At 52.9% G+C, this 19,585-nt stretch overlaps 1 protein-coding gene across 3 annotated transcripts in view; it reads left to right on the forward strand.

Annotated features, from left to right (window-relative positions):
- The window catches only part of DMTN (dematin actin binding protein), a 46,464-nt gene continuing 26,879 nt past the window's right edge, over positions 1-19,585 (forward strand). Inside the window, exon 1 of one of the 3 annotated variants that reach the window (XM_077304972.1) lies at positions 1-153. The gene's annotated coding sequence lies outside the window, so the exon portion shown is untranslated. Of the gene's footprint in view, positions 154-3,420; positions 3,621-12,550; positions 13,064-19,585 lie in introns of those variants that run through there. The other 2 variants (XM_077304973.1, XM_077304971.1) reach the window with 2 other exon arrangements.

A 19,585-nucleotide genomic window follows, 5' to 3' on the forward strand; every position in this document is an offset into this window, starting at 1 on the left:
CCAGCCGTGGTCTGCAGAGGGAGAGAGGGAGGGGGAGAGACTGTTGGCGGTCGCGGTGGCAACCAGCAGCGGCCAGGCGGAGATGCTAAGAGCAAGGATGGCGCCTCCTGGAAGGACAAACCTGCCTACAGCTGGGCCTGGTCTCCTCTGAAGGTAGGGAAGGCCTGTGGCAGGTGGACTGTCATTGTGCAAGGGCAGCCAGGGCAGGGGCAGGGAGCCTTGCTGATCCTTTTTATAAATGCATGAGCAGCAGGAGCAAAGGATGGGTTGCCTTGTGCCTGAGAGAGACAGCCTCTGACTTGGGAGCAAGAGATGCAGCAGTGCAGAGCCTGGGCTTGCACATGATGCTCAAGGGGAGATTTTATCCAAAGCAACATAAGCAATGGAGAGAGTGATGCATGTGGGTGGATCCAGAAAGCTGTCAGTAGCTGTCCCTTATTTCAACGTATTCTTTCTGTGTGTCTAGCAAGGGCGTGTACCCAAGCTGCTTTCAACGTTTGAAATGTAATAAGAGAAATGCTCATTTTTCTGGCCTCAGCCCCCAGCCCTCTTCTGTGCCTGTCAGTGGCTTGGACCAGCAGCCCCCTTAATCCAAGGTGACTAAAGGCCCAAGGTGACTAAAGTCCCTTTGAAGCAGAGCCTTCCTTTATGGAGATGCAGGGGCATCAGGAATGTGCTAGTCCAAGCCGGCTGCCTAGATCCTGACTTTGGAACCGGAGGCTTTGGCACTTCATGCTGGGAGTGTTCAAGGCCCAGGATCTGTGTGGTGTGGTCAAAGTCAGCTGATGCTCAGACAGACAGGTCATGAACCCCAAGAAGTTCTGGTTCATCCATCCATTGGATGGTGTGAAGGACCTCTTTCATAACCTGTAGCGTTCTTACCGGCAATCCTTCTGTTGAGATGCTATCTGCCCAGTTCTCAAATCAGAGAGACGTGGGCCCATACCTCTCTTGTGGCTGTCTGATTTCTATAGGGCTTTCTGGTGTGCTGTGCTGCATGGGGCAAACCTGTCTGTCTCCCATCTGCTCTGATATCCTGCATGATGCCAAACACCCAGGACTTCAGCCAACAACCAAGTCCTTTGCCTCTGCTTTCAGCTAGTGGAAATGAGGAAGGGCTTAGCGCAGAGAGATGATGGTCAGTTTGCTCGCAGGCTGGCAGAAACAGCAGCATGAGGCCCAGCATGGCTCCAGTTGACCCCTGAAGGAACACAGATGTCTGCTCAGCCTCAATAGGATGCAATGGGGACTATTGGCCCCAGTTCAAATGCTTCTCAGAGCCAGCTACTGCAAGTTTATTTTGGGTCTCCACTTCATCCTTCTTGTGGAATGCCTTGAGGCCCAGTCCCAGAGCTAGAATGCAAGCAGGCTGATGTGCTGGGAACTTGGGTACTATGGTGACCAGTGACCCCTACTATGGTATGCCCCAGCCAGGGAAGAGAATCATAGCATCATAGCATCATAGAGTTGGAAGGGACCTCATGGGTCATCTAGTCCAACCCCCTGCACTATGCAGGACATTCACATCCCTATCACTCATCCACTGTAACCTGCCACCCCCTTAAGCCTTCACAGAATCAGCCTCTCCATCAGATGGCTCTCCAGCCTCTGCTTAAAAATTTCCAAAGATGGAGAACCAACCACTTCCCGAGGAAGCCTGTTCCACTGAGTAACCGCTCTGTCAGGAACTTCTTCCGGATGTATAGATGGAATTTCTTTTGAATTAATTTCATCCCATTGGTTCTGGTCCGTCCCTCCGGGGCAAGAGAGAACAACTCTGATCCATCCTTGATATGGCAGCCTTTTAAATACTTGAAGATGCCTTTAGTCATTTTTAAATCCCAAATCAATGTAGCTCAAAACATGCTAACTGTTGTCCACACCTAGACTGTCCTGCTGCTTATTGATCTACACATGTGCAAACCAGAAAGGGAGCCCATGGTTTCTGAGTATCAATTGTGGCCGTGCAGGAAGCTGCCCATGAAATGGCATGGTGCTTTATAATGCACACGTGGTTCCAGGCATGGGGAAAGAGGGGACACACTTGTCTCCAAAAGGAAAGGTTTTATTTCTGTAGAAGAAAAAAGGTCTTGCAACGATCTCAGCTTTGGCATAGCAGCTCAAATTCTTTGAATGCCACATTTACAGGAGAGCCTGAAACATTTTTTTCCCTTTCTGGTTTGCAAATGGGATTTTTCCGCAAATTTCCTTTGCCTGCCAAATATTTACCTGGCCCACAGGGAAGCCTAGAGCAGTGGTTCTCAATCTGGGGGGGTTGGGACCCCTTTGGGGATAGAACCCCCCTTTCACAGGGGTTGTGGCAGGGTGAGCAGCTTGGCCATGTGTGTGTGTATGTGTGTGACACTGCCACTGTTGCCACTCCTCCTGAAGGCACCCACCAATTTATATACAATTTATATACAATCATGAACAATGGATCTTCATGCCATTGGTCAGTTTCGGTTTAATTCCTGTGAAAGAACACTTGCCTAATTTTATGGCTGGGGTCACCACAGCATGAGGTGTTGTATTAAAGGGTCGCAGCATTAGGAAGGTTGAGAACCACTGGCCTAGAGGGATGCGGCTGGGAGGTGAGTGGCCACCCTTTCCCAAAGGAGGGAGAAGAGGGGGACATAATTTGAACACTAGTGGCTTTCGGAGCTTGGCTTGGTGTTAAAAGAGTGCTCTGGAGCATTGTTAGTATTCTTCACTGTTGAATAGCCACAATCTAGCTGGCCAGTGGGGTTTTTGTTGTATTACAGCTAGTTGTGGGTCTGTTTTTATTTTATGACTGTTATATCAGTTTTAGGTGCCTCTCTATAAGCACCTTGGGTTCAAAAATTCTTAAATGAACGAATGCCCAGGTGAGAGAGATGCTCAGGTATTTCTGGCTCTAGAAATTAAGTGAGCATTGCCGGGTGGTCCTTCTTATTATAAAAGATCATTCATTGTCTTGGAGAGAGAAGAAAACAGATCTGTATTTTTGGGAAAGGATTAAATGTGGGGGTGGATGGGGGAAAGACCTTTCTCTGCGATCCAAAACCTTTTCTGCACAACTGCTCATCCCTGGACGTTGTGTCGTAGCATTTCTAAAGGAGTGCATCTGAGCATGTGCAGGCAGGCTTTCCTCCTCCTGGCGAGCCACACCCTGCCCCATACCAATGCCCGCACTTGTCTCCTCCGGAACAAAGCAGACCACCGCTTGTGATGGGGGGAGGGGAGGGGAGGGCGTGTGGGGGGTCTCTGCACGTGGTGCCTCTCGGCCATCTCGCGGCAGGTGTCTGGGCCCGATCCTCAGCCGCGGGGGGGGGGGAGGCTGCCTGGCTCGCCCCTTCCCAGCCGCTCCCTACGGGTCTGTCCGCGGGCCTCGCCGGCAGCCGGGCGCGCCCCAATCCTGCTTCGTCACGGCGCTGCTGGCCCAGTCTCCTCGCGTGCGCTCCCGAACGGGCCGCGCCGGAGGGGGCGGGCAGAGGGCGGCGGCGGCGCGGGAGAGGCGCCTCTGGTCTCTCGCGCGCGCCCGGAGCGGCCGCCTTTGCCGTCGATGCTCGGCGCTGTCCGGCCCTGCTGCGCCCGAGGGAGGGACCCGCGCCCCAGGCAGGCAGGCAGGCAGACCCCGCTGGGTAAGTGGCGGCGTCGGGCTCGGCTGGGCGGGGAAGGGAAGCCGCAGCGCCGCGCTTTGGGGAGAGGCGGCAAAGCCCCCGGTCGAACCTTAGCCGAGCTGGTGCAGAGGCAGGAGGGGCTGCCCGGCTGGGGGTCCACCTGTCCTGGAGCTGTGGCCGCCCGGAGGGGGGGGCAGATTGCAGGAGCCTGGGGGGCGGGGCTGGCCCGCGATCCCTGCGCGCCGTCTGCCTTCGCTTCTGCCCATTCCTTGGTTCCGGTTCGTCGGGGGGGGGGGGAGGCTGAGCGGCCTCGTCGCAGGGGCCCTGCCCTGCCCTGCCCTGCCCTGCCCTGCCCTGCCCTGCCCTGCCCTGCCCGAGGGGGCTCTCCCGAGGCCGGGTGCCCAAGTTTGCTTTACGCGGCGCAGTTCGGGGAAGGAGCCAGCAGGTCGCCTCCGGATTTCGGCTGCTGGTGTCAGTGGCTGGGGCTCTGGGCGGCGCCGCCCGGCATGGAACCGCGTTGGCAGCAGAGCCTGGAGAGAAGTTGGCGGTTCCGAGGATGCGTCCAGCTCTGGGCTTTCCCACGTGGGCCCCGAACTCCAGGTCACCTCTTCACTTTCGCCAGGAGAGGCGGTCCCCGTGTCGGGTCGCCGGACGTGCCCCCTGGCCTTACTTGGCGCCCGGAGGGTGGGGTGGGGCGGGGTGGGGGGCTCGCCGCTTTCCCCATCCAAAGGCAGCACCGCCCATTCCGGAGGCCCGTCGGGATTCAAGGCGCGGCTTCCGCCCTCTTCCGACGACCCTCCTCCACGCACGGCAGCCCCGCGCCTCCCGGGTTCTTCCTCTCCGTCTTGGGGAAGCAGGAGCCGTAAACGGCTCAGTCGCCGGAGCTCCTTGCGCGCCGACGAGGCGGGCGCCCGTCGGGGACTCTTCGGGGCCGGTCGCGCCGCTCTCGGGGCCTGGGGAGGGCGTTTGGCTGCGGGGCCCCCTCTGCCCTGGCGCGGCTGTGGCTTCGTAGGCGCCAAAGCGGCACAAAAGTCGTTGCGCGGCTGCTACTCGGGCTCGAGGCCTTAGGAATGGGTTTGCGCTTCGGTGGTCTGTCGGGGTTGCGCCATTCAGACGCGAGCGGGCGGGGGCGTTCCGCAGACGCCGAGCTTTGCCCCCGGAGAGGCTGAATGTGGCAGGGAAAGGAGCAACGGGGGCGGCCGGCCGAGAAGAGGGAAAGGTCAGGAAGGCGCTGCCGGACTTCTCAGTCTCCCAAGCCTGTCCCTCCCACCTGCCTCCACTTGACCCGCAGAACTGGCAAATTTCAGGGTGTTCTTGGGAGGGTCCTCCAGCCTTGCTTTGCTCCTGATGCTCTCCAGACTTCCCCATCTCGGCTGTTTTTTTCTTCTGAAAGGAGAAGTTGGAAGGCAATTGTGACCCCCCCTCACACCTGCTGCTTCTCCACATTAAATAACCCCAATACAGTTCACCCAAGCCCTCCCGAGGAGAATTCAGGGCTCTGCCACCAGCACCCTCACACCTTCATTGCACACTGCCCTGGGTATCTTCTCCATCAGGCACCTGGCCTCATCCACCCAACAGCCGTTCCTGGGCTGCCAGGGTTGGGTTGGCCTCCCTCCAAGCTTGGGAGGGGGGATCTTCTGGGAGACACAGCACTCCTCCGGCCTCAAAGCAAATGGCCAGTGTATTGGGGGCCATACATATAGGGGGAAAGGCACGCTGGCTGCCACCCAGAGTGGATTCTGGTAGTTCATAAATGCACCAGCCACAATAAACGTGGCCATCTTTAACGCCCCACCAGACTCTCTGGCCTTGTGAGCACAGCAGCCCTCTGCGGAGTTAGCAAGTCAAGTTAGTCCTTCTAATCTAGACTTAAGAGGGAGGAAGGATGAACAAATACAGGGTTACAGATAAAATACGCTTGGGAAAGGCTAGAACTCTGATCGCTAGTCTGGGGCATCACTGTGGACTGCCGTACTGAGGTGTGTCTGCCTTGACTAGAGACAGGTTCATAATGCGGGGCAACCAGGGGACCTAAGTATCCTCTCTGGGCTGCCCATTTGGTGCCACTCGCTGGCAGGGGCTCATGGGAATTGTAGTCCATGGACATCTGGAGGGCCACAGTTTGACTACCCCTGCTCTTCAGGGTATCAACCATGGGACGATTTTAATATGCAGTCCATGAGTTGCGACACATTGGCTGTGTATTGTGAAAACGTTCTCCCTCGTGAAGGAGAAAAATTTCGTTCAAAGGATTTCATTCCAATGGGTCATATGCACAACTGTTTGTGGCCAGCTTGCCAGCACGAGAAAGCAGCTCTGACTTTCTCTCCAATTTAGAACAAGTGGTGCATGGCCATTCTTGATGTAGCAACATACGTGGAGATGTTCTGACCTTTCTGAAGCCCTGTGTTGAAAGCATTTTTAAGAAGCAACATAAGACCTTGTTTTTGGTAGCCTTTGGTGGCTAAGTAATTAGAATCCAAAACTGGGATATTGATTGGTTGTAGAGCTGACCTGTAAGTTTATTCTTTCGGGTTTATTATTAAGGCATTGTGAGCAGAATAGCCAGCCCCAAGGGGGTTATCATCAGGGGGTTATCATCATATGGCTTAATGGTAGCATGTAGTGACCAATGCAGCTTCCACATGGTCATTTTAAAAATTAAATTCACATTTCTTTGTGTGAGAGCCATCATCCTGCCTTATATCCTGCAATCTCCATCCCTAGGATATAAAAGCCTAATTTCCTTTTGCACTCAGGTTTATGGTGAAGAATGAATGAGTTTCGGCATTGATGGTTAAATGGAACCTCCATAGCCAGTAGCAGATTACTTCCAAGAGCCAGATGCAAATGAGGACAGCTACCAAATTCTCAGAGACAGAATGCTGGAGAATGAGCCCATGTATTATGGATCTTGTCCAGGCTATTAGACTAGGAACGCTGAGTCTTCATCTGACAGGACAATTTTTATCTGTCTTGCAACAAGTGCCTTGTGGTGCACTCCCTGCATATTTTAAACATCCCACATTTAGGTTGCAGAGAGCATGGAGGTACCCCAGAACAACCAGTGAGGACTTTGGAAATAGCCCAGAAAGGTGCCTCATGTATGGGGGGCAGGGGTGTGTGTAATAAGATGCATTGGGGGGAAATGTCGTAGGCGAGATGTTTAATTTGCTGAAGAAACCCAGTTACCATTCACATACTTCCTGGTAGCTTTGCTTCGTGCCCTGAGCATCTGGAGAATCTAGTATGTTTGCCATGGAAGAACTGCAGGGAGAACAACAGAAAAGTTGGCAGATCTTTGCATACTGACTGCCCCATACATGACCTTGCTGATGTTCAACTAAGATCATGGTCTCAAAAAATCCCAGCTCTGGGCCAAGAGCCACAGGAGAGGCGATACTAGCTGTTTTGCTCAGTGGTTCCACTCCTGGCCAAAAGTTATCTGGATGAGATTGTGTACCTGCACAAGCTCTTGCCTGCACAAGAAGACAATGCCCAGCTCCCTACAGATTAGAGGCATTAGGGATGCTTGAAGGTTTATAAGTGTTTAAGTGGGCCAGTAGAATAGCACAAGCAACCAGGCTTGTAAAGGTAGGGGAAAGGAGACTGCAGCAGGCATCCATGTGAATGTGTTACAGGGCGCACTGGAGGGGAGGTGGCCAGTAATGCATCTTAGCCCAGAACGGAACTACGTAAGCGCCCTAATCTGTATTTTGAGCACCTCTGTGCCGTTGCCTTGCCACAAAGGCATTTTGGAAATGTCATCCTGCTCTTAGCTCTTCCATGTTCCGGACATTCAGCTCCAGAGTTTGGGGACAACAGTAATGAAACTGGCTTGCCAGGAAGCTGGCAGGGAAGGTTGAAAGGTCTGTTTTTTCCCACCCTGCATGCTTCACTAAGGCAGCCCTGACACAGGCAGAGGCGCGCACACACATGCTGGGTGCCAAGACGGGACAGGGAAGCCAGCAGCCTGCTGATAACATTGTGCCAGAAGGCCTCTTGAGAATGTATTGGGGGGGGGGGAGTGCTGTCAGCTGGAGGATCTGAATTGCTTTCACGTGTGCAGGGACTTTGTGTTTTCTTCCCTGCTTGCCTCCCATTTGTTAAAGGTAAAGCTAGTTCCCTTATATACAAAAGGAAAACAAATTCTTTGCCCTTATAATGTAAGGCACTGGTTTCCCATTATCCCAATTGGCTGTCATTGTTGTGCGTATCCTCATAAGCTTCTGTGCTCCAGATTTTCAGATGAATCCAAAGGGCAAACACCTCTACTTTACCCAGGTGACCAGTCTCCCTCAACAGAATAGTGCACCCTGGGAATCTTTGCCCCCTGCCTGCCAGTTCTGGCCATTATGATGAGACAAATTGCAGTGGCTGTTAAGAGATAGGTCCTGCCTCTGTGAGCTGAGGAGTGCAGAATTGATGGCATTTTTACAGAAGCATTAGAAATGGAAGGATTTGGAGCCAGCCATTCAGTATTCTAAGTAGAGAAGATGTTTCTTGGCATGACCGCAGACTGCAAGTCACCTGGGTGCTCTCTGGAAGAGGAGGCAGGTTGGTCAGGCCATGAGCGGCTGAGTTTCCAGGGCTCTGCCCAGGCAGATGGCTCCACGTCCCTATTTTAAGCCTTGGAGAATCCCGGGGCTGTGATAGCCTTTTTGTTGTGTGTTTTCCTTCTGGTTCCCATTGGAGGAGCCTGTTGCCAATGCAAGGAGGGGCTTTTGTATCCCCTCCCCCATGCCACCCAGGGGGCACGGAACCTGGCCAGAGCCAGGCGTCCCTTTAGTTTTGCAGCCCCCATTCTGCCAGTCAGGGACACACACCTCGTCTGACATGCACAGTGAGCAGGCTAATCCCATTTTAATCTGGGATTACACATCACGTGGCCCTCCTCGCTGTCAATTCCCAACTGCAGAGTGGTTTCCTCTCCAGAACCCAGCCAAGCCAAGGGGCTGCTCTGGGCTCACTCACCGAACCTGCCCTGCATTGTGGGCTGTGCTGGCAACCAGCGTGGCCAGGCCTCTTTGACATCCCTATTGGGGATACGTGGAAGATCCAAAGGAGAGAAGCCAGGGCACAACCCACGGGGACGTTCTTCCGCACTAGCCCTTTTGCGTGGATTTCAGGGGCCTTGCGCCAGGGGCTGTGGGTGACCGCGCCCCAGGAGGCGCCTCTGCGGCCTTCAGCAGCCGCTGCTTTATCCAGGCCCCCCTGGGAGCAGCAAGTGGGTTCGGACCATCCCATCACAGGTCCTTCCTGGTGGTCGGTCAAGGCGCGGGCGCCGCCTTCTTGTCTGGGGCGGGGAGGGGGGAGAGACAAGCAGCCCTGGAGCTCAGAAGTCGGAGCGCAGCGCCTCGCCCGCTGCTGGGAGTTGCTTGGGAAGGGGCGGGAGGGCTGCTGCTTTGTGCTCCGGTCAGTTCCGCTGGACGCTTCCTCCGGGCCCGGCCGCAGAGGCCCCTGGAGCGCTGCTGACCGCTGGGGGAGTGGGCGGATTAGCCCCCCCCCCCCCGGAGCAGATGGCGGGGCGAGCGGGGAGGGAAAGTGGCGCGTCTTGCTCGGCGCGCGGCTGGATTAACCTTACCCCACCCCTGTCCCGGGTGTCGCCGCCGCAACGTGACCCAGCAGCCCTCCCCTCCGGCCTGCCAGGGGCGCCGCGCGCGCCCAGACGCACCCCGCCCTTCCTCGCACGCGTTTTTGCGACCGCGTGGCCGGGGGCAGCGTTGGCTTTAGGCACAGACTGGATAAACTGCCGTTTAGGAGCTGCCGCCGCTGCTCAGAAAGTGAAGATTACTCATCTGCCTCTCCGGAACTCTTTATACGGAAATCGTTTAGGGCAGGGGTGGCCAAGCGGTGGAGCTCATGGTAATTGTGGTCCATGGACATCTGCAGAGCCACAGGTTGGCCACCCCACGTTCAGGGTCATTGCAGCTTGTCTCACTTTCCCACCCTTCTCTGAGGCTGCTGTAGGGGAATCCACTTTAAACCTGGGAAATGGACACCAGTGGAAAAGCCCCGAGAGGTGTTTCTTCCCAGTTGCAGGCCTCTGTTTGGTACAGCCAGTCCAGGATTCTCTCTGACGCCTGCAGTTTTGGCTTGCCATCACGGTTGCCAGCTTTTGCAATTCCCAATTCTGGGGAGGGAGGGAAAACCCAGAGCCACTGTGGTGGTGAAGCCTGTGAGTTGAGGTCGGTACAAAGGCAGGCCATTAATCTCAGATGTACAGTCTAAAAGGAGGGGGGCTGGCCAGGCCCTTTGTTTTCCTGGCAACCGGCCCCAAAGCCAAAATAGTCCCTTTGGAGAGAGCTGAGGCCCCACTCACCAGTGTCTCTGCCCCACACTCTGCCTGCCCTTTGGAAACAAGCTACTTGGCACAGAGTCAGCTTGGCACTGCCAAGAGGTGGCCAGCGGGCGCACTGTTTTGGCTGCTTGGTCCACCTTTCTAAAGGGCAGAATTAGGCCGAGCTGATGGGGTGGGGGTTGATTTGCCCTCTAAGGAGCCTGTTTGCATTCTTCCTCCTCTGCATGACTGTTTCCATGCCATTAGCTGCCACATTAAGATGTCTTTGTCTCTAATGGACTTAGAGGGGAGACTGGGAGGGGGGAGGGGGTGGTTTCTTGAGCCTGCCTCTTGCAAAACGGTGAAAACATTGTGTGTGTGAGCCATGAGTCACTGGATCAATACAGGCATCTAGGACAAATCTGGGTTTCTGTGATGAAAGACCCTGTCGTCGTCCCCTTAAAAGTTTATGGCAGTTTATTTAAAACAATCACCCTCATTTGAATCCATGTTAAATTTGTTTTTAATTCAATCCCTTCTGCCCTGGTCTGATCGGTCCACTATAGAGATGCTGTCTGTACGTTTTTTATTATTATTATTATTTGTTTATATTAAGGAGGTGAGACAAACTTCCTCTCTTCAGAACATATGTTTTAATTATTTATTTCTTGTATATCCCACCTGTCTTCTTTCATTGTGGAAGTCAAGGTGTCATATACTGGGGTGGTGTTTTCAGGGGAGTCCCCACTTCAGGCACCAAGGACAGCCAACCCAGTTTAGCTAAAGCAAGGAGTTTGCATCATGTAGTCTGTTTTAAACAATGCCATTTGTGGTCTTGCACTAAATTGGCGCTTTTCATGTTACAAGAGCATAGACAGAATGCCCGCTTTCTAGCAAGTCTGGCCCCCTAGCCAAGCCCTAAATATGAGGTGCTACAGGAGGGCATTCGAAACACCTTTCCATCCAGACGGTAAAGGTAAAGGTAAAGGTATCCCCTGTGCAAGCACCGAGTCATGTCTGACCCTTGGGGTGACGCCCTCCAGCGTTTTCATGGCAGACTCAATACGGGGTGGTTTGCCAGTGCCTTCCCCAGTCATGACCGTTTACCCCCCAGCAAGCTGGGTACTCATTTTACCGACCTCGGAAAGATGGAAGGCTGAGTCAACCTTGAGCCGGCTGCTGGGATTGAACTCCCAGCCTCATGGGCAAAGCTTTCAGACGGCTGCCTTACCACTCTGCGCCACAAGAGGCTCATCCAGACGGTAGCATGGCTCTATTTACCACCAGTGTGCAATCAATAGCATGGCGCTGGAAAGGCAAGCATGAATGTGCTCGCATTGCCCTTACCTATTCCAGTGCTTGAAAGTCAGCTTGGCATAGCGTTTAATGAGCAGCAGTCTCTGCTCTAGAGAACTGGGTTTGATTTCCTGCTCCTCCTCCACATGCATCCAGCTGGGTGACCTTGGGCTAGTCACAGTTCTCTTAGAGCTGTTACCACAGAGCAGTTCTCTCGAACGTCCTACTTCACAGGGTGTTTTGTGGGGAGAGGAAGGAAAGGCGATTATAAGCTGCTTTGGGACTCCTTCCGGTAGGGAAAAACGGAGGATAAAAAACAGCTCTTTTTCCTCCAAGTCTTCTGCAGAGATGTCACTAACACCTGCGGTCTGTGCCATTTATGGTGTCACAAGTTGTTCACCTGTCCTTTGCACATTTGGAAAGCAAGTCATGTGACACATATCTTGGACTATGATTATCAGGATTCTTTCCCTCTGCGTGGAAATGCATGAATGTAGGAATGGCCATGTGCAGAGAAGCGCTTTGTGCCCCATGGCTGTGACTTTCTCCCACATAGGGACTGCTCTGTGTGGGTGATGCGTGTTATAGAAGGCCATTACTGGCTGGCAGGACAGCTCATGTGTGATACTGGAGGCCAAGCAGCTGAATGACTCCCAAGGACTATAGCACTTGCCATAGACGTCTGCTTTGAGCATGAGGAATTACCCTCCTTTAATTCCTATCATGCTCTGACCTGGATGGCCGAGGATAGCCTGACCTCATCAGATCTTTGAAGATAAGCTGTGTCAGGCCTTGTTAGTGCTTGAATGAGAGACCACCAGGGATGTCCACAGTTACTAGGCAAACAAAGCCACCTTCCGAACGCCTCTGGCCTTGAAAGTCCTTCAGGGTCACTGCAAGTCCACTGTGACTTAATAGCCACCACTCCTATCATGCCTGGCAAATGGACATACATCTGTTCTACTGTCTCTAACGGGTTCTTGCAGCCAGGTACATGTTTGGAAATGGATGCAAAGGCACTCAGCCTCTGAGCTGGTGCAATTTAGCAAATACAGGAGGAATGAAGCCCTGAGTGCCCTGGCCCTAGCGGCGCAGCACGGGCAGATGAAGTATCACAAGGAGAAACGTTGATTCCCTCTCACCCTGGTCTTCTTTCAGTGATGGTAGGCTGTCCATTTCAAGGTAGAAGAGCTGTTTTTTATACCCTACTTTTTACTATCGGAAGGTGTCTCAAAGCGGCTTATAATCACCTTCCCTTCCTCTTCCTAGGACACCCTGTGAGGTAGGTGAGGCTGGGAGAGCTGAGAGAACTGTGTGGCCCAAGGTCACTCCATTGGCTGCATGTGGAGGAGTGGGGAATCAAACCCGGTTTTCCGGATTAGAGGCCACTGCTCTTAACTGTTGCACCACGCTGGCTCTCCAAAAAAGTTAAGGGTTTTTGTCTGTAAGCAACATTGCAGAAGTCTTGGTCCAGCTGCGTACACTTGCACAAAATGAGTGCAGGGGGCCTCATTCATCCCAGACAGATTGAAAATCTGGGGGGGGACCCTGTGCCACGGCTGCTCTGGGATGACCACATTCCATAAATTCTCTTTGCTGCTCAGTCAAGCAGGGGGCATTTCCGTTTGGAGCACTGGGTGTGGATTTGGCAGGAGACTCGGCATCTGTAGCTACTGGGGAAGCCACCTGCCCCCTCTCCGCCCTGTTTCCCGGCCATGTGCTGAGCACAGCATGTTCGCTGGGGCTGCGGCGTGTTCGCTGGCTCTTCCTGTGCGAGCAAAGCCAGTCTCTGTCCCAGCCGGAGGGCTGAACTCTGCCTCTGTTTCTGGAACTTGTGACCCAGCCTGCTTTCTGGCACCATCAGCAAGTTTTCCATAGAAACCTGGTAAGGACTCCAGAAGCATCACGGGGAGAGGTGGGGAGAACAAAAGCAAAGGGGGGAGGGAGGGTGCTCTCCTGGGGGGGGGGTCGTTCCTTCTCCAGCCTTTGGCGGCAGCTTACCAGTTGAGGATGCTGCTCCCACCCCCCTCCACCTTGGTGCCCTCCGGGCCTGTCAGGCCAGGCAAGCATCACCTGCTCAGTGCGAGGGCCCCGGGGACTTGGGGCTCTCCGAGCGTGGAGCTTCCCCCTGCGCAGCAGCCCCGAGGAAGCGCCATCCCGGGCTCTGGGGAGCCAGCAGGTGCAGCCGCCTTTCCCTGCGGTGCTCTGGGGCGGGCGGGCGGGCAGGAGAGACGTGCGCCTGCCTTTGCCCTGGCTCAGCCCCCCTGTGATTAAGGTGACGGAAGAAAGGGCCAGGCGGGCACGGTGCACTGGCGGCTGCCGGAAAGCCCCCCCCCCCCCATTTCTTAGGCCAGCCCAGACTTCCGAGGGCTGCGATCGGCCGCCGAGAACTCCGCGCAAGTGTACTCCAAGGCCTGAAAGGTGCCCCGACGCTCCTGGACATGCGCACAGGGCTCCGCCTCACTCTGGGGGCTCGTCTCGAGGCGCCAAAGATGCTGCTGCCGGGCGAGAGGGGCGCGGGGGTGGAGCCCTGGCCGGTCCCCAGTTCTGCAAGAGCCCCGCGCGGCCCCGACTCTGGCCGGCCTCCAGGCTCGGGGTGGGAGAGGCCGGGGTTTGGGCTGGGCTGGGCTGTTCTCTCGCCTGGCCGGAGCACATTCCCCGCGGCTGCTGGCGGGCAGCCTCTCCCGGCCCTTATCTGCCGCAGCCAGGGATTGCGGGCCGGCTCCGGGGTCGAGCGCGCGCGCCGCTGGCCTGGGCCCGGGAGATTGCGGGTTGCCATGGCGAGGCGGGCGGCTGCTGTGGGCGAGGCCCCTGCCTGGCCGCTCCCGATAAGCCGGGCCGGGCGAGGAGGCCGCCGGGCGATGAGCCGCTTCCCTTCTGCATCTCCCAGGCCGAGGCTGCCTGGCTCGCCTCGGCTGACCCGTCCGCGCCTGCCGGGGGCCTCTTCCTGGCCGCTCTGGCCCCGTCCCAACAGCAGCCATATGGCCCCGGCAGACGCAAAGTCACGCCGGCACCCTGAGGCCTCCCTCCCTCCCTCGGCCACGGCTGATATTGGCAGCAGGACCCGTATTGCTTTATTTATTTACAATTCTCAGTTGCATTCATGATGGCATTATTTTTAAAATAATAATTTAAAAATAAGAGAGAGAGCCAGTTTGGTGTAGTGGTTAGGAGTGCGGGCTTGTAATCTGGCATGCCGGGTTTGATTCCCTGCTCCCCCACATGCAGCCATTGGGTGACCTTGGGTTCGCCACCGCACTGAGAAAGCTGTTCTGACCATGCAGTGATATCAGGGCTCTCTCAGCCTCACCCACCCCACAGGGTGTCTGTTATGGGGAGAGGAATGGGAAGGCGACTAAGCTGTTTTGAGCCTGCTTCGGGTAAGGAAAAGCGGCATATAAGAACCAACTCTTCTTCTTCTTCTAAAACTCCCTCCCCCCCCCAAAAAAAACCAAATTACCCTGTAGAAGTAATGTGGTGCAATGGTTAGAGTGTCAAAGTAGGGTCCCAGAGACCTGCCTTTAAATTCCCATTCTGCCGTGGGGGCTTGCGAGCTTGCTTGATGACCTGGGGCCAGTCATGCCCTCTCAGCCTATCCTGCCTCACAGAGTTGTCCTGAGGACAAAGTGGAGGAGAGGGAAACTGTGTAAGCTGCTTTGGATACCCACCTGCGAGAAAGAGTTGATTTTTATACCCTGCTTTTCCTTATCCAAAAGAGGCACAAAGCACCTTACAACAAGGGCCGGATTTACATGAAAAGAGGCCCTAGGCTATTCCACTTGTGTGGCCCTTTCACCTCCCATTAAGTTTGTAATTTACATGAGAGATAATAAAATAATAAAATACATCATTACTGTGATATATATCAATATGTTAAATGAAACATGTTGTGATTGGTACTAACCTTTATAAAAATGTGGAATATAGGCCCCTCTTGATCTTGAGGCCCTAGGCTGAAGCCTAGTTAGCCTATAGGAAAATCCGACCCTGCTTACAATCACCCTCTCTTCCTCTCCCTTTGAGGTAGGTGGGCTGAGAGAGCTCTGACAGAACTGCTCTCTCAAAACAGTTTAACTGGACTGTGACTAGCCCAAGGTCACCCAGATGGCTGCATGTGGAGGGAGCAGTGAATCAAAGCCGGCTTTCCGGCTTTAGAAACCACTGGATTAGATTAGAAATTGGAGTATGAATTAAGTATAAAATAAATGAAAAATATAACTTGGGGATGATTCACACCGGTATGTGTTTTCTTTGAACAAAGGAATTGGTGAGGGGATTGTGTGTTCTGTGATGTAAGTGGAGAGGAACATTTTGACATCTGTGAATCACCACCTGGTGTTGCAAACCAGGGATGAATGTGGAGGTGTGACTTCACCATCAGCAGCTCCCATGACACCTCTAGGTTGCTGTCATGATAACTGGAAGCACTTGGCCTCCTGCTGAGAAGTGTGCAGGGGGAGTGTTAGATTGTGGGCCCTGTCCAGTTGCCCTAGACCCGACTGCGGCTCTCCAGATGTCGAGGAACTACAATTCCCATGGACATCTGGAGAGCCACAATTTGACCACCCATGCAGTTGGAGGGAATAGTTAGGGCAGGGGTAGTCAAACTGCGGCCCTCCAGATGTCCATGGACTACAATTCCCAGGAGCCCCTGCCAGCGAATGCTGGCAGGGGGTCCTGGGAATTGTAGTCCATGGACATCTGGAGGGCCACAGTTTGACTACCCCTGAGTTAGGGTCTCAAGAGGCAGCTGTGGCATGCTGGTGTTCAGTTGGCATTAAAATGGCACCTGGACTTTGTGAGAGCAATTAATTTGGACCAACCTGAGGGCCATTTTGAAAGTGCCCTTTCATCCTGCCCCCTTCCTGTATCCCACGTCTTCTCCAGTGTTTTAATTTCTGCTCCACAATCTTCCTCTTAGCTGTTTTTTCCATTCACAAAGAGCCTTGAGTGCTGTTTTTCTAGTAGAAAGCTTGGGTGTGTATCTGAATAAATTAATTGATTCGGACCTGTTTATTATGGCAAGCCTCAGTGGATTCACACACAGTGGCTCAGAGGGGCCCATCTGGTCCCAGCTCAGGCAGAGCAGCAGGAAGTGTCTCGAAGCAGCAGCTCTGTCTAGGACTGGGGATAGGGCAGAGCTTGTGTGGAGAGGAGGTTGGTTCACTGAAGTGATTCAGAGGAAGGTTGTCCCTGCCCATGAAGGTTGGGCACTCTGAGTTACACCCTCACAAAAGCATTACAGAAGCAACCTGCCTTCTGTAACTGCAAGAAAGGCAGACGATCAGCCCATGGTGCTTCAGCGTCTTGGGCATGTCAACTGTCCCCCTTGTCGTTAATGTGGTCCTCAAAGCAGCCTTACCTTTTGAACAAACCTGGAGCTGGCAAATCTGCAGTGAGTGGCACGCAGCCAGCTGGAACTTAAGGAGCTGCCACCCAAGCCCTCTTGGAGGACAAAAGGTGGTGTGTCATGCCCACCCCTTTCCAGCAGTCCACCCCTGGCTTTGTGAGTAGCGCAGTCTCTGGAAACTGTGAGCTCATGGATTCTGTTCCGCCAAGGTTGAGTACTCAGCCTTCCAGGGTGCACAATGCAGCCTTATCCGCTGCCCTTCATGCTCCCTGTATACTCCACTGCTGCACACAGACAAGGCTTTCAGGCTCAGATGAATGGCATACATCTGCCCCAGCATCTTCCGTGGAGGATTCCAAGCGGCAACACGCTGATTCACAACCCCTGACCATCCAAGGTCCAGCAAAGAGCTCCATTGAGCACCAAAGTTTGGGACACGGAGCAACTGAGGAATGGGAAGTGGGAGGGAAGATGCAAAAAGACTTTGTGAGGATATCCTGTCTGTCTTTTGGCTCTTTGCTTCTGCATGTTTTCAAGAACAGTGCCCATAGTTATACACATACTTCTGCAAAAACAACCACAAAGTCCTGTGTCACCTTAAAAGGCAGGTTTATTATGCAAGAAGTTGTCACAAACCAGAACGTGCTTTATCGGGTGCAACGTGCCTCTACAATAAATCTGTTAGTCTTTAAGATGCCATGAGATTCTTCATTGGTTTTATTTCAATATTCCTAGCATTGTTACAGCTCTAGAATTTGTCACAAGAGAAGCCCCCTAATTTGTTTTCAGATGTGACTTGAAAAAGAAAAAAAGGAGGAGGAGGAACATCTTGCATTGAGTGAAGCACACTGTTGTCTACAAAAGCATGGACCACAATCCGTGTGTCAGTATTTGGGCTCCATAAGAGTATTTGACTTATTATGCATGGGTGTTTTCCCTCACTTCCACTGAGCATGTCTATCAAGCTTTCTTTTAAATTCTGCATTGATTCACCCCCCCCCCCTTTGGTACTCAGTTCACTTTCCGGTCGCTGTTTCCTTAGGTTTTCTGAGTAGGGTGTTGTTGTTGTTTTTTTGCTGATTTCCCCCTTGTTTTTCTTCCAAGCTGAATACAATTCAGAAGTATATTCTCATGGGTCAACTAGGACTCCTCATAAGAGAAAGGGGCCAGCATAGTTAGTCTGGAGACAGCAGAAGCGAAGAAACAAGAGGAGGAGGTACAAGCTCGCCAAATTTACAGCCGAGTGCTTGCACAGATTCACCTCCACCACCACCCAGCTGTGATCCAGCAGCTGAAAGCCCATTGCATGTTTCCATCACTCCAGGATCAACTGCACCATAAGAGAAGCAAAGGTGCAGGTTTAGAATAGAGCTGCAGGCTAAAAGGATAAGTTCTTGCCTTTTGGCTAGATATCAGCTACCTGCTGAAAGTGAAGATGAATTGTTTCAGGATGAGGTCGAAGCAGCTGGTGTTTGCCTGTAAAACAACTTGAGGGATGCTGTGCGGTATGCAATATAGCTATATGCTGATACTCCCTTATGTGCAAACCTTGACCTTTTGGATCAGACTACTGTATTTCATTGATTTCTGAACTCTCTAACCTTGGATTGGGATGACCTTGCATTCTATTGTCTTTGTTTGCTTGGAAGACCAAAGAAGGATGCTGCAACTCAATACTGGCACCTGGCAAGCTATTACATGAACATATTCTCTTGGATCCCGCCCTCCCCCCCCCCCGCCTGCCCCTTTGCTGCCCCTCAGTGGTCACTCGCCCACTCACATTGAGGTTAATCTGCCCATTGATGACTTTTTTCCTTGTTTTTTATGTTTTAATTTTTTTTACAAGCAGCATGAGTCTAGCATTGGACTATTGCTAGTCTTGGATTTCTGGGGGGAGAAAATAATTGACGGGGAAAATGTGCTTCTCTGGCAGCTCTCCAAGAGGCCTCTTGGCAAACTCTGAAAGGAGGGGGGAGGGAAAGATTGGCATCAGGTCACTTACGGCTGATCAAACCCAGCAGCAAGCTCTGCTGCCGCCGGCAATGCTCAGCTGGTGACTGCAGGAGAAATAGAGGGAAAGCTTTAATGCAGCCTGCTGAGTATCCCAAAATACCCAGCAACTCTCCCAAGTACTTTAGTCACAAGCTCACTTGCAGCAAACTGGATTTACAGAATTTGGATTCAGCAACTAGGGAAATGCCCCCAAGCTTCTTTTTGGAAATCACTTGGGATGTCTTGTTAGAAGGTGTCACTCTCCTGAACTCCCCCCCCCCAAGCCATCTCCCCTCTTCTTCCTTCTCTTTCTCCAGTCTCCTGCCCAGGAGTGTGTGTAGATCTGGCACTTGTGTGGAAATGAAAGAGGGGATGGCAGAGAGTGGTGACTCTTTTCATTTTTCACAGTGGTCAGTAACACAATGGATCATCCACTAGGACTTGGCAATACGAAAAGGGTGCTTCACAGCTGCTTTGGTCAGTTTCAAAAATAGTTTGGTCCATTTCAGGATGTTCTTATTGGACTTTGCCTACATTCCTTTGTGTTCCCTTTCATCCAATGAACTGAAACAGGAAGATTTAAATCGAAGGCATTTACTTGATGCTACTGCACAGCTACAATAGGGCAATTGGATAAATATTTTTTTTAAAAAAATTGTATGCTACCCCCCACAAGTGACATTCCCACTCCACTTGAGAAAAACTGTTTGTTGGTCGTAACTGCAGAATACACAACACTGGAGAAAAAAGAATGGTGCATACAGCAGCCACAGAATCCAGAGTCAAGCTTAAAGCCTTGACTGCTTGGATTCTTTGCAATAAACTGTGTGTAATAGGGCTTTGTGATTGTTGCTGCAAATTACGAACACTTTTGGAGTCTGAACTACTGGGGTCTGTGGAAGAGACTAACAACCCAATCCTGCAAACATTTTCCTGGGAGTAAATCCCATAGAATACACCTGAGTAGCATTCTGAGTAGACCTGTATAAGCCTAGCTCTCTCAGGAAGGAGCTTTTAGGACTGGAGTTCAATAATTTCAGAACTGGAAAGGTAGGACTGGCTGCT

This window comes from Paroedura picta, chromosome 12 (genome assembly GCF_049243985.1).
Source record: "Paroedura picta isolate Pp20150507F chromosome 12, Ppicta_v3.0, whole genome shotgun sequence".
Lineage (NCBI taxonomy): Eukaryota > Metazoa > Chordata > Lepidosauria > Squamata > Gekkonidae > Paroedura > Paroedura picta.